Source organism: Anas acuta, chromosome 1 (genome assembly GCF_963932015.1).
Source record: "Anas acuta chromosome 1, bAnaAcu1.1, whole genome shotgun sequence".
Lineage (NCBI taxonomy): Eukaryota > Metazoa > Chordata > Aves > Anseriformes > Anatidae > Anas > Anas acuta.
The window spans coordinates 182,530,961-182,545,964 of record NC_088979.1 but is presented as its reverse complement, the minus strand read 5'-3'; the positions used below and the strand labels follow the sequence as shown (position 1 = coordinate 182,545,964).

At 36.1% G+C, this 15,004-nt stretch overlaps 1 long non-coding RNA gene across 2 annotated transcripts; it reads right to left on the bottom strand.

The window, feature by feature from the left end:
* Positions 1-678: 678 nt before the first annotated feature.
* LOC137850315 (uncharacterized) lies at positions 679-8,539 on the bottom strand. 2 transcript variants are annotated; one of them, XR_011092464.1, is made up of 4 exons: positions 8,468-8,539; positions 6,415-6,545; positions 5,438-5,605; positions 679-3,781 (listed from the first exon to the last, which is right to left on the bottom strand). It is a non-coding gene; the product is annotated as an uncharacterized lncRNA (long non-coding RNA). The 2 variants fall into 2 exon arrangements; XR_011092465.1 differs by lacking the exon at positions 8,468-8,539 and adding an exon at positions 7,417-7,496.
* Positions 8,540-15,004: the final 6,465 nt, after the last annotated feature.

Genomic DNA, 15,004 nt, shown 5'->3' with positions numbered 1-15,004 from the left:
AATTAGTTTCCCCAGCTAATATGTGGTTGTACAACATTAATACTATTTTATGTGAAAGTAAAAGTGAAGATATACATGCAAAACTAAAAATACTGAGACATGAGAAAGAAGAAATTGAACAAGAAGTCAGTAACCATTGTGTTATCTGCTAGCAGCAGTTCAACTCTTCAAGACATTTGATTAAGGAAAAGTGAAAAGTAAGGATGATCATTTACAATAGTAGTAGGATTTAATTATTTTTAAAAGTAAGGTTCACAGAATTCATCTGGGGAAAGGAAGATTTTTTTGTAGGGTTGAAGAATGCCTAAAATATTACTGAAGGGAAATGGGAAGTAACTTTGACTGTTTCATAGAATTAATCTTTTAGTGATATCCAGTAATGGCTGAAAGAGTTAGAGCAAACACATGGTCTTGATCACTCAGATCAAAAGCTTGAAATAGCAACAACCTAGCTTTTAAATATTAGCTTTGTAGAACATTTCCACATATCTTTCACACCACTTGCTCATGGCCTGCTCAGTTTGATTACTTAAAAAGCACATTAAAAAAATAAATAAATAATAAAATAAAAGAGAGAATAAATTCTGCATGAGAATTCTGAAAGTAGCTTCTTAGGGGTGTTTGAGACATATGCTATTTACTTTTTATCTAGTTCTGACAGTAATTTGACTGGGGTGAGAATTAGTATAAATAGAATGTAGAATATAAATAGAAAACTATGAATTAAAAATACACTGGCAAAGGCACTATTTATATGGGCTTCCTATTTTCCTTAACTCTTCAATTTTAGTTTGGATTTAGTATAGCCAGGAAACTGTGTATGAGTCCATAGCGGACTCAGTTCTTACTGTGGGAGTCATCGTTCCTCTATTTCATTCTTTCAGTGGGAGGCTAAAGATATTTCCATATTTATCCTGGGAAATATAAAGCATTATAAATTTCAGGTGCCTTCCTTAGTAATTGAGAGGAGACAGCTAGTAACCAGATCCAGCCATCTATACAGAGTCCTTCTGATTCTAGAAAGTTAGTGCCTGCTAACTTTTCATACAAGAAAAAAAAAAAAAAAAAAAAAAAGTAACAGGCAAATATTTACTAACTAGATTTTTGACTTCCTTCATTCAAGCAGCTATAGCCTCAAAAAATCAGACAATCTGTTTCTTGTCTGCTTCTTCAGCATAACCCTATTAAATGCCCTAGCCAGCATCTTTTCTTCTGTTTAAGGTTTTTTCATAACCACATGGGTTCTCCAATATTATTTGAATGTCTTTTTGATGTGCCTGTTACTTTCATAGTTAGTATAAATTCTTCACATTCCACAGTCGTAAGGAGATTGAAGCTTGTAAGTTTAGTAATTTACAAGCTTGCAATGAATTCAGTTTCCTATTCCTCAGTAAAATTCATATCCTGTAATCAGGTCCCTTATCTAACCAATGGGAAATGTTGGTACAGGTAAGATTTTGTGCCTTTTAATCATAAATGTGCTCTAGTACATGCCTGACCTGCAAGAGTGTAACATGGATAAACTCAACAATTTGGTAATCTGAGAAGAAAAACAATTAACATTCACTTTTGGTATAAAATGGATTTTTAAAAATGCAATTAGGAAACTGGTTAATCTAGCAGTGACAGTGATATAGATGTTGCCCTTGAAATGATCTTAGAGTGAGAAACATTTAAAGAAAGTTAACAGGTTATGGTACTTAGATGGGAAGGAAATAGATGCTCTCCAAGGAAGTGATACCTAAGTGACACATATTGCTGTGTGACCTATGTGTTCTTTTCCACCCCTTTTATGTGCAGTTCTATGGTAAAAATAATGTTAAAAGATGCAAAATATATGCAATTGACTAACTGTTTTTGCTGCTTTTCTTATATTAAGTAATTAAAGCATAATAACATTTCTTTATTACTTCCACACATTCAACTTGAACAATCATTGCAAGGAAGCTTTCAAAGCAACTGTCATAGCAGAAGTTAATTTTGCATGAATTATAGAGAATTAATGGCAGTGCGCTTTGATTATAAATTAAACTTTTTGTTTACAATTAAATAGAAATTCAGGAAATAAATTATACCACAAAACAACCTGTGATACCTTGCTGTTCCTACAGGTATTACAGGCAAGGCCAAAATTCAGCAAGGTGCATTTATGAGTTATTGGACCACACTTCACCTGTGAATTCAACTTCATGTCTTTCCAGTTTCCTAGTGAGCAACATCAGGTAATAGAGGAAGGACAAAGACAATGATCCAGATCTCTCCAAGAAAACCAAACCCCAAAATAGCCAGTAATGTCTAAAAGACACAGTATCATATCTGAAGAAGTGCTGCAGAAAATAGCCCTGCTTAGTTTTCTAGCACTTGTGCCAAAATTGAGTCAGCCAATTATAATTCACAGAGCTGTAATCTCTGTTTAGCTCTGCTAATGTTTGCTGTCAGTATGGTGTCTTTGGCTGCAGAGCAGCTTTTAAGAAGCACTGAACCACCTTATTTTAGACCAATTATCTTGTTCTGTACCCACATGGCAACCCTGCTGGTGTGAACTTTCAGGATAACAAGAGAAAAGAAAAGAAAGAAGTGAGGTAAGTTGCCTCCTGTTGAAACCACAGCCCACAGATATCTTTTTACATTGCATTTCAGTCTCATTAAAAAATAAATAAATAAATAAATAAATAAATCTGTATCCTGTTAAACCACAGTGGTCTTTTTTTTCCTCAGTCAGTTTACTACAACTGAGTAATACAATGCATTTCACAACACAAAGTCCAGTTAATAAGCAATTAAAGAAACTTTGATTAATCTCCACTGCTGTGATACCTGATTAGCTAGTTTTTGAAGGCTGAAACAGCTCTTTTTAGTACCTTTTATTTTTCTTTTTTCTCTTAGTAGGTATTGTTGCATGGCATGAAACACATGTAGAATTTATCATGGTTAATTTGCATTTAAATCCCTTGAAGAGATGCTCATAAGATTATTTTTTTTCTGTGTTAGGAATTGTTTCCTAACACAAAAAGGCATTTCTTTGCCAACAGAACAATAATTGTGTTCCTTTTCCTTCTACCATGCAATTAAAACAGGTTATTACCAAATCAATACCCATTTCACAAAATGCATCCCTTGAATGTCTCTTTTGTCTTCCTCATCTAACAAGTCTGACCGGTGTATTTATTTTGCTTGTGCCTCTGCAGTAAAACAGTAAAAAAAGCTAGATTCTAAAACAAAACAAAGCTCAAGCACAATCTCTTAAGCACAGCTTCAGGTTTGAAAATGAATAGAGCATATGCCAATCTGCCTCAAATACTACAGAGTGCTAAGGGCTTTATTGTCTTTACAGAGATGTTACAGAACATGAAATAAGTATCTAGAAGACTTTTTGATTTGAACAGGAATATAGAAATATGAGCAAGTCATTGAACTCATAGTCCAACACAGTATGAAGTCTAGTAACCATTTTGTAAACTACACAGGTTTTTTATTAGTATTTACAGGAATTACTCCATTTCTCTATCATGTTATATTTATTTCTCTCCATCATTTGAAATTCACTAAGTATTGCAAAAGGTTAAAAAAGAGTCAGGTAACTGTTTATTAAAAATGACAGCACATAATGAATGCTACTTGTCCTGTACTCTTCCTTCCTTTCTTTCTCCTAGCTATCCTGTGAGGAGTGCTGTAATATGGACTTCTGAGAAGAATTGTTGAAAAGCACTGAGGTGGGTATACATGGACCTGCACTGAAGGAGTAGGTACATGCAGCTATGAACTGCATGAACAGGAGGACCTGCAATAGAAAATAAATTATGTTAACTAGCAAAGGCAGAAATGAGAAGGAATGAGAAGAAATGAGAAAAATGAGGCAAATGCCAATCTGAAATGTTGATTGTGAACTTGCAGCTCATGCAGAGGAAAAGAAGGACAAGTGAGCCTAAGAAGTAGGACTTGGTCAAGGATACTGGCACAGGAAGTGACTTTGCCATAGCATTTACAAAAGCTGAAAACAAAAGGAGGTAGAAAGGGAGATATGTAAACAGTTAAAAAAGAAACACTGACAAACTTTTTAGAAGTGGAAACAGAGAAAAGTGCATAATCTTTAAACATACTGTAAAGAAAACTAAAATGAAAAAAATCTGGGCATTCTACAGTCTTTTCTTTATCTTCTGATTTCAATTATTTAAGACTTCACAATGTGTTACAATCCTGGCCAATAAACATTGAAAATTCCAAGTCCTAACACTGGTTAAGGAAAAAAGTAGGGTGTGAGAGTAGGGTATTTTTGGGTTTGTTGTAGATTTTTTTTTTCAGTTGCCTTGATTAGATAAGATAACCAGGCTGTAGGTTTTTAATATGCATGTAAATACTGATATAAGGTATTCATGCTGTCATGTAAGATATTCCGTTACCTTAACAAATGCTTGTATACAACCTAAGTGTGAGCATTGATCTGATTTCCTTACTTAAAGAAAGCCATTTATTTACATATTTAATGAGAAAGCTTAAGCTTGAAGCTTAAGAAAGCACAATTGTTTAACTCTGCCCTAAAAAAGGCCCCAAATATACAGGTATTTAATATGATGAAAAATACATATTTTTGTGTGATAAAATTGGTGTTTTTTTGCTTAGGTGGCAAATAGTACAGAAAATCAGAGAATTCCTTGTCTCTAGAGATTTTGCTATTTTGCTATTACCGAGACCTTCTTTCTTTGATGAATTTCTGATATTTATGCTCAGCATTTGCATTTACTCTGGGATGTCTTCCCTGTTTACCCAGAGGAGAAAATAAACTACTTAAAATCTCTTTGTTGTTGATTGAAAGATTATCTTCCTGTCTCCTGATACACACCTTGGGTAGGTCTGCTGTGCATATGCACACTCAAATAATTTCACAGGTATGAATCTATGAATCATTATCATGGATATTTTTGCACTTCATAGTATTATAACTGTTTCTTGTTGTTGTTTTTTAAATCAGAAAATATTAGAACATTTAAACAAAAGGTTTTCTTGAGAGAACATACTAGATTCCATTAAAAAATATATATATATATATATTTTTTTTTTTCAGCTAAAGGTTAGAAAGCCATACGCAAAGTAGCAAGGATCCTTCATTGCTAGATATCCAGATCCCGGTCTACATTTTGCAATTCTTTCAGAGTAAATATTATCTACACTGGGGAAGAAATTCCCCTGTGTGTTTTAAGTCACATTTCCAAAGGCTTTGTCTTCACCTCTAAGCACAACAGAAGAATTCTTGCAACTCTGTGAAGTTTTTTTTCGGGAAAAGAAAATTGCTTCCTCCCCAGCTGTATTGGGAACTTGAGGCATCTAGCTGATACTATCTCATCTGTTTCTGTGTTTGGCCATCACGAGTAAAATCAGCTGGTATAAATCAGCATATAGCCTTACTTCACAGGTCAAGTGAATAGAGACTGGAACTTGCCTTTGGTGCTCTCAGTTCTCAGCAATGTGGCCATAAGAAAAATAGACAAATTCTGTCACACAGAGATGTGTAACTATAGATCATTTCAAATCCACTCCACCACTGTGATGTTGCAGAAGGCCAGAGGAAATGTATGCTATACATGTTTAGTCATCTTTGTCAAAGATTCTGCAGAATACAAAGGAATAAAATAAAGTGAAAAAAATCCTACTTATTCAGTAGATAAGAAAATGTCAAAAATGTTGAAAAATGCCTTAGCAGCACAAACAAGAAAAAATAAATTTTACTAACACTTTAATAGTATTAATAAATTAATACAAACTCAAAAAAGTATCTTTTTTGTTGTCTTAAACTCACTTGAACACATGTGGAATCAATAAATGGATAATAATATCAAAATCAAATATGATGAAGGCAAGTAACAATGAAAATTATACACAGAGACTGACCTGTGTTGAGTGTAACTCACATGAAAACAGGAAGGGTATAGCTCAGAATGATTTAAACTTGCAAAATGTGTCAATAACTAAAATAACTGGGATTGATGTGCTTATGCATTCAAAATACAGATAAAAACAAGTAAAGCTTGTACAGACCATTGGAGAGCTTCTTGAAAATCTAGGCTGATGACATACGTTAGCCAATACAGGGAAACCATGTATATGTTTCTAACTCTACTCAAAATGCATAAAATGCTTGGAATAACATGTCATAGGTCATAGAGTAATATAGGTTCTAAGGCACTTCTGGACAACCCAACTACAAGCAGGGTGGTATATATATCTTTTGTGTTTATAATGTTCTGTATATATATATCTTTTATGTGCACTATTGCACTAGAAAGTGCTCTGGGATGCATCCCCACAAAAGAAAGCTTGAATTAAGACAAGCAAAAGCTTGGTTCTTACTGAAGCGGTATACTCTCAAGTTATCAATCTTGAATGTTACCTTACAGATTGGCTCTGTGCAATATATACCTGTTACAGGTAGTAGTCCATGATTTTAGAGAGCCACAACGAAGCCATCACTCAGCACAGCCCCACCATTCAGCAAAGGCAGGACTATTTGTGATGACCAGAATAGCTGGATTAATCCATTCTCTATTGCCCTGCATGGAGAACAGTGGCACAGGTAGTCAGGACCCTTGACATGAAGAACGTTATGAATCAATTTAAGAGTGTAAATTGCAGTTTACTATCTTATAAGCAAGATGAGGTTAATCCCCACCTAAAAGTTGTCAAAGTACAGTTTCTTTAAATAAAAAAAAAGTAAACCAAAAATGATTCTCTTGCTCTTTTTAAGCAATTATATTTTCCATTCAACTGTCACTATAAAGTGGGGCAACATTATTATATGTTCTGAAATGATAATTGCACCTGGTTTTTTTTTCAATGTAAATGAATAAGCAGTATCTAGCACATACTTGATATAAAAAGAAAGCTCAGTGATTCTCTATCTACTCATAATATAATGATTCCAGTAAAAAAAAAAATAAAAAATCCCTAGTAATACATTTGTAAATTAAGGTCAGTTGCTTAATCAAAAGCTGTGTTTTCTTTTTTCCCAAAGATATAGCTGAATCAGCCTTTCTTCTTTATGACAATTACTGCCATTTATATTCTTCTGTATCATTAGTGAAAACATGTTCAGTTCAGTTGGTTGGAACATTCTTTTTGGGTAAGATACGTCAACAAGTTTTCAGGGAATAACAGTAAACAAGAATAATAATTTATTCTAAGCTGTGATTGAGCACTGAGTTAGTGCTGTAAAAGACCTTGCTGAAGGTCTCCCTTTTGGGAAAAGTTTAGATGAAAATGCAGCTTTTTAAAGGAGGACATTTCATCTGCATCATTTACTTACCAGGCCAAAATACTGATGGTAACATACAAACCAGTCAGGTTCAAAAGGGGTATTCCCCACTCCTCAGCCCCCCCCCCCCAAAAATAAAAAAAAAAGGCATAAAAAGCATTGCAATTTACCCATTGCTGTATACTGAAACATGGAAGAAAACAGATACTAGATCTAGGAATCCAACTAGAATAGGAGTTATCAGCAGAAATTAACAAGAAAAAAGACAAAGTTCCAAAATTTCAAGCTGTTCTTTCTACCCCTTAGAGTTTTGCTCATTGGTTAGTTACTCTACAATTTGCTCTGAATACCTTATTTCACTACATAGGTACACTTTAATCATTCTTATTTTAAATAGCAATCAGAATAAAAATGATGTCAAACATTAGTGGTGCAAGTATTTTCAAATCACAACCATCTAATGAAATTTAAAGCTAAAATATTTTTCACAAATATTGCAAAACAGTCAGTTTATTTGCTAACATAGCATTGAGAACACGTATATGTTCCTGTATTAAAATAAATAAATATATTCATGTTTTGCCTTTTTTTCTGCTCTGCTAAGTTCCTGCATGCCTCTCTCATCTCTCTCTCTCCTCCATACACATACACACACAAAATATAAAACCGTTATAAATGAAGTCTCAACTCAATTTGAATTTAGTAATATTCATAAAAGGAATACTTATAAAAGGTATAAAAGGCAAGTAAACAGCGCTGGGTGTGTGGGTAGTCCACTCCACCAACATGCACACACGAACATTGAACCTTCTAAACATACAGAACATTGCTTTTACATACTAAACGCAAGTATGCCTATACATATATACAATCAAAAAAAGTAACAAACAATCCTTTAAGTTCATGTTATCATCAACCATGGGGCTTTACGACCCCCATGGCCACATTCCCAAATCTCCCCCTTCTTTATTAACATCAGCTGTCTTCTCAACACAAATTACCACTCCATATATAACAAAGCCAAGAAAGCAAATCAATGCTCAGAAAACCTTTCTTATTTTTATACCTCTAGAACTATTTTTACTCAAAATTTTAATCCAGAGAAGAAATATTAACATTGACAAAGTGAATGAACATATTAACCCTATCTCCTTATCTTCTCCTCCTGCTCATTTTCAGAAGCACACCTTAATCATCGTTTAAGTATCCTTTCAGAAGTACCTCAGTCCTTGCTCTGGGATGCTGTTTTCCATTACAGCACTTTGATGCCTGATTCTTCCAGGAGAACCTGACTCAGTGTAGTAATTTAGCAGAAGTGTAACTGCATACTCTAATATATCCCCTTAACTGTATTGTTGTACTGATGCTTTCCATATGTGCTTAATCTAGGAGGTAAAACTGAGACCTGGGGAATTCTGCTGGTCACATAAAATGCTAGTGACAAGACAAATTATATCATCTACAATGTAAAGCTACACCTCATCAGTTGATGTCTTTGCTGCTGATATTATCCCCTGGATATAAAGCAAACTATCAAAGACAATTTGGAATGAAAAAAAAAAAAAAAAAAAGCACAAAAGCACAAGGGGAAAGTTGTATTGCCAGTATTTCTTCTGTTCTCCTAGTTCATTGTTATATGTGGAGTGGTAATTTGTGTCGAGAAGATGGTTGATATTAATGAAGAAGGGGAAGATGTGGGAGTGTGGCCATGGGGGTTGGCAAGCCCCATGGATGATGATAACATCAGACTCTTAACGACGAGGCCATCAGGAATGTAAAAGAGTTTAGAGGAAACAAAGAAGGGTGATTCAGGAGATGCCATGCAGTCTCGGGTTGCTTGTTCTCCAGCCATCAAGGCATGGAAGTTTCTGGGTGTTTGCTGTTGCTGTTACATGCAAAGTTGTTTGACCAATGAAAAGTCGTTTTTGAAAAGGACTGCTGTGGGGCGAGGGGTATAAGAGGGGAGCCTGTCCTCGAGATGAAAAAAAAAAAAAAAAAAGGCAACACGATGAAGTTATGTGATCAATAAAGGAGCAGAAAGAAGGAATGAAAAGGAACAGGCTAGCAGAACGGAGACCAGGACGGGAACAGGCACATTGATTGCCTCATGAAGATAGGTTCGGCCAAACTCAGCAACCCGCTCAAAGAAGCTTGTACTGAAAGTCGCTGGAAACAGGCACACCAGAGGTAAGAAGAAGCTCAAGCTGAGAGAAGTGGACCCACACACACAACTGCCCCTCACTGGTAAGCAGCTGGGCATTATGGGGAATCATACGTCCTTAGGAACAAAGACTGTCCTGGTAACCTTACGGCTTATTCTCCTTATTAACAATCAGTTTATGATCCTGAAACATGGGACCAAACTGAGGTCAAGGTGTGGGACTCTGCAACTGAAAATGACAAGGTTGCAGTGGGATTGCTCGGCACCTGGCGAGCAGTCTCTGAGGCCTTAAAGAGCCATGTGGGACCACAGTCAGATATGTGTGGTTTACCAGACAGTGAGGGAACTGCGGGCTCGTTTACTGATCCTTCTGGTACACCATCAGCTCCCCCACCGCTACTGCCATCGCAGGCCTTTGCTGTTCCGCCCACTGGTGGCCTGGACATGCCTTTTGGCCCAGCCCCTATTGGCATTGAAAAGGAGACATGTTTCCCTTCGATCCAGGAAGAGTGGGATGCATGAGGGCCGAAGGCTGAGTTGCTTGAGACATATTGTTCCCACGACTAGCTGTGAAATTCTCCGGTGTTTGTAATCAAAAAAAGGAATGGAAAATGGAGACTGTTATAAGTCATGGAAGGTATGGGAGCACTTCAACCAGGCCAACTATGCTCCCCCAGTCATGGACATTGATAGTAATAGACATAAAGGATTGTTTGTTACCTTTTCTGATAGTACATATGTATAGGTGTACTCGGGTTTAGTATATAAAGCAATGTTCTGTATATTTAGAATGTTTGATGTTTGTGTATGCGTGTTGATGGAGCATAGACTCCCCGCACACCCAGCGCTGTTTAGTTACCTTTTATAAATATTTCTTTCATAAATATTACTAAATTCAGATTGAGTTGAGACTCTTTTTGAAAGCATTGGTGTAGTAATTTCACTCTAATGGGCAGCTGATCACAATGTCTCTCTCACCCCCCCTCCTCAAAGGAAGAGGAGGAGAAAATAGAATGAAAAAGGGTTAAAGGCTTGCAATAAGGACGGGGAGTTCCCTAACCAATTACCACTATGGGCAAAATGGATTCAGTCTAAAGAGATTAATATAATTTGTTGCCTATTACCAACAGAATAGAGCAGTGAGAAACTAAAAGCAGACTAAAAACACCTTCCTCCCATCCACCTTCTTCTGCCACCACCCTGCAAGCAGTGCAGGGGAACGGGGACTGGTCACTCCCTGACGCTTCGTCTCCGCCGCTGCTTCACGGTCACTCTACCCTGCTCCACACAGGGTCCCTCCTGAACTAAGCCTGCAGGGGCTGCCCACAGGCAGCAGCTCTTCAAGAACTGCTCCCACATGGCTCCACACCACGGGGTCCATCCCCCAGGAGCAAACTGCTCCAGCACAGGTGCGCCATGGGCAGCAGATCCCTCCAGGCCCCCTGCTCCTCCGGGTGCTCTCCATGGGCCACAGCCTCCTCCAGGCCACAGCCACCTGTTCCACCGGGGCTCCTCCATGGGCTGCAGCATGGAGATCTGCTCCATGTCGGACCCGTGGGCAGCGGGGGGACAGCAGGCTCCACAAGGGGCCTCTCCACAGGCCACAGGGGAACTTCTGGCTGCCAGAGCACCTTCTACCCCTCCTTCTGCACTGACCTTGGGGGTCTGTAGGACTGCTTCTCACTCTTCTCTCCCAGCTGCTATTGCTCTCCCAGAGGCCCAAACAGCATTGCTCACTGGCTTGGTTGTGACCTGTGGTGGGTCCCTTTGTAGCCGCCTGAAGCTGGCACTGATCTAACATGGGGCAGCTGCTGGACTCTGCTCACTTTGGCCACCCCTGCAGCCCCCTGGCTACCAAAACTTGTCGTATAAACCCAATACATTTATCCAAAACTTCTAATTATAGTACCTTGAGGAAATTATCATAATTAGAAAGAAATAATAGCCAAAACATAAAACCGAAATTTTATGTTAGTAATTTGGCTATGCAGCTTGTTAATCAGTATAAATAATCATAAAATTTAAATGTACAGATTCTGCATCAGTCAGACACAATTTGCTACAGCTGTTGCCTAAAATTTATGCAAGCTAACAAGTAGCTCCTGACTAGAGATGGAAAGCCTTACAGTGGAAGAACTTATAAATTTTGATCTCTGAGTTGAGTGTAACTCTGAAATAAAATTTACAGCTCTGCGCTGCACTAGGTCACCTTTCTTTCTGGTTAAAAATCAAGTTCAAAAGAATAAACTATATCCTCTTACTCCTTCTCTATGCATGTGTTGGATAAAATATATTATAATACAGTAAATACAGAGCCAAGGTTTATAATAATTTATCTGCAATTACGTCTGCTGAATTATGATGTGGTCTTTGCTTTTATATAAGCATGTGGATACACAGATGTGAATACTATCATCTTCATGATTAATGAGACACCACCTAGAAGGCCACCATATTGCTGCTCTTTTTAAGAGGTTATTAAAATAGCAAACACTTAAAAATAGATAATTAAACCAAAATTGTCTGTGTCCTAGCTCCCCTCCATTACCTTTGCAGAGCTTACAGAAAGTGACTATTTTTTTTCTAATTATTCCTAAGATAAAAGTGTAAATGTCAGTCATTGTTCTCTTCTCTAAAACTATGTAATTGTTCCATGTATATTAAAACATACAGGCTATATTACATACTCAGGTCAGAATTACAAAATCATTCCATGACAATTATGCATATTTTTGTAAAGTCAATAGAAATCATGGGACTATTTGACTTGATTTTCAAACATAGTTTCTCTCTTAATTCATTCCTATTTAAAAGAATGTAACTTATTACCAAAAAAAAAAAAACGTTTTTTTTTTTTGTTTTAGTTTATTGGTTAATAATCTGTAAACATCTCTAAGGGATCGACTCGTTATATAATGGAGGAACTTGTCTTCAGTTTAAAGTGACTGTTTTTTGATATTTCTTTTTCTCTTCTGGCTACCCCCTAATATCAAATAGGGAAATGCTTAAGTTATCTATTCATATAAGATTTAAGTGCCTAAAATGGAACTTAGCATTTGGTCCATTCTGGACCAAGTCCAGAAGGCAGAAATTACACCATGAAAATATCATGATTTCAGATAGCACCTCTATCAAAAACAGAGCCACAAATGCCTTTAGCATAACTTCTGACAACCATTTTTATCTTATGTTTCTCCATCTAGCTGTTGCCTTGCTCTAGTAGGGCCAAACTCTCTGCCTTTGTCTATGAAGTTACACAACGCCAGGAAATATTACTTTTTCCTTTTTTAATAACAGCCCCCAACAACCTCCTAAAGAACTCCCAGGCATAGTTTGGGACATAGGACAGATGGAGGACCATTTGTTTTCTTTCAGGCACAGTTTTGGCAGCAAAGTGTGCACGAACATGGAAATATTGAGATCTTCCTATGGAAAAAAAAAATATATATATATATGTGTGTTTTTAATGACTTGGTTATTAAAAACTGTATAAAGGTTCTTATTCTTGGAGGTATGTTAGAATCTTGGACATGAGATAGTTGTACACTTCAGTAGCAAGACATCTACCATCAGATGGCCTAGAGAAGCAAGAAAGCAGAAAAAGTTATAACAACACCCAAATACTAATTGTCAGAAGAGACACGTGTCGATGAACCATTCTGTTTTAGTAAACAGTTATTTGGGCCTTTCTTTCCTATGACCTTTACAACTTCATAGTGTATCACTAGTTTTACTGAAGCTACTTAGATATGTATGAGAAATTTAAATGACACTAGAAAATAATCTCAAGGGACAAATGCAACACTGGCAGGAAAGTGAACCAACTGACCTCATTAGAAATATACACAGAGATGCAAACTTTTTCAATAATGTTTTTTAAAAAAATCAGCCTGGAGGCTATATTTCATAAAAATTCTTGATCACGTGTGAAATTTCTAGCACAGCAGAAGTCACTATTAGAATGAATAACATTTGTGAACTTAAAATTAAGCACATGCTAAATTTCCTAACTGAAGAGGATAAAAGTTAAAGGAAATGATCATGTTCATACTGGTCTATAGCTTAATGACCAGGCTCCTGAACTGAACTTCAGGGTCCTTGAGGGAACTTCAAGAATGGTTCTGTACTCTGTCAACTTCGTGTAATGTAAAATATGTAATCTTCCCCTGTATAGAAAACTAGAATACAGATTTTGCCCTCCCAGTTGGTATACTAACTTTAAATCAACAGAATCATACTTTTCTATCTGTCCTAATGAATGTTTTTGTTTCTACTAAGTAAATCACTGTCCAAAGAGATGAGAAATCTAGTTCTGTCCCTCTTATGGTGAACCTTCCCCACTGATTACTGTACTCAGAAAGTTAATGCATGAAATTTTGAATAAAGCACGTAAGCTCTAAAAGGAAATAAGGTTTATGACATACTTTTGGTCTCAGCATTATATTGCTATGTAGGTCCTTGTTTCTGTGTGGGTTTTTGGGTCTTTGTAGGTAATACCATGAAGCACTGGAAGTTAGGCACAGGAAAATTACTTGCACTGTGTTGTTCACTGAAGGAAGATTAAGTAGCTTTCTCTGTTTCTTTGAGTTGACTACTATAATATTTATATATATTTATATATTATAATATATATATATTATATATATTATATTATATTATATATAATTATATTACATTATATTATATATAATATATATATTATACATATATAATATATATAATTATATATATACAATATATATAATATATTATATATGTATACATATAATATATATACATTATATTATATATAATATATATATATATATTATATATATATATTATATATAATATAATGGGGTTTTGCTGGATGACTTGCAGCACTGCAAATTGCTCCCTATCCAGCCAACAGAGAAGCAGTAACACTGTAGAGTTTTTTCAGAAACACTAAGTGTATATTCTTTCCTTTCAGATCCTATGGACAACTTTTGTAGGGATATTTACTACTCTTTGAGATGAGTAGCCATTTACTTGGCTGAAGGCTTCACAATACAGACTTCCATATCTTAGTTTTAGTACATAAAGACTTTCAGTGGAAACACACAGTGGAGGTAACTTCATAACTGTTTTTACAATAATGAAGGAGCAAGAGAGCTTTGAGAAAAGGGGGTGTTAATTCTATGGTCTCCTTTTCAGAGCTTTTCATAGTCACTAGACCGTAAGGAAGTCTGGAACAATCTTGTTTTGCTCCCGTTTGATAAACAGGTTTTGGGCCACTGAGGTGCTAATCTGGAGCCTGACTGTGTAAACTGGTGAGAATATGCATCCAGAAAGAGAAGGAGGAGAATTTATTTTCTGCTGATACACTGTCCGTTTAAGAGCTGTTAGACAGAATAAAGACCTGTCACATACACAGACATGCTAAAACTGCACAGTATTATTTCCCCAATCAAAGCAGTATTTAAGAAAAAAAAATGCTTGAAAAACATGAGATGCTTAAAGATTACAGTCATGGGAATCATATAACTATTTCAGACAGCAGCATCTGATACCAGGTTGCTAGATGTTAATGCAGAATAATGAAAAAAAAAAAAAAAAACATATGCAGGGGGTAGATA